The sequence below is a fragment of the Trachymyrmex cornetzi genome, unplaced genomic scaffold (assembly GCF_001594075.2).
Source record: "Trachymyrmex cornetzi isolate Tcor2-1 unplaced genomic scaffold, Tcor1.1 scaffold1930, whole genome shotgun sequence".
In the NCBI taxonomy this organism is placed as follows: Eukaryota; Metazoa; Arthropoda; class Insecta; order Hymenoptera; family Formicidae; genus Trachymyrmex; species Trachymyrmex cornetzi.
The window spans coordinates 17,588-18,067 of record NW_017296562.1 but is presented as its reverse complement, the minus strand read 5'-3'; positions in this window follow the sequence as shown (position 1 = coordinate 18,067).

Below are 480 nucleotides of genomic sequence, written 5' to 3'. Positions count from 1 at the left end.
TCTTGGATACACGGTCCTCTCTTTCTATCTTATGGAAAAGGTAGGAAAAGTGGGGGTAACTAGCAGTCCAGAGGTATATAGTCAAAGCATCAAGTGCATCCTCAAAAATTTCAACCTTTAAATATGTAAATGATTATCTAACGATATATATTACGAGTAACTGATATATTATTGAAGGTGCCTGTTCAAAGTGAACATACATAAAGAGTAAATATATCTAAATTTAATTAATATATTCTCATGAAAAGTAACTCATATGTTATTGAAGGTGCGAGTTCAAAACGAACATACATACATATAAGCAAAACAGATTACAATTTGATTATAAAAAATAAGTGTGATATGTTATTCTTAGTGCACAAAATATAAAAGTCGTTTATTGAGATTTGACTTAAAATTTATACTAGCCCGTACAATGAAAAATAATTGCTTGTAATTCCAGAGTACCAATTTGTTAATGACTTGGAAAAAGAACATGGC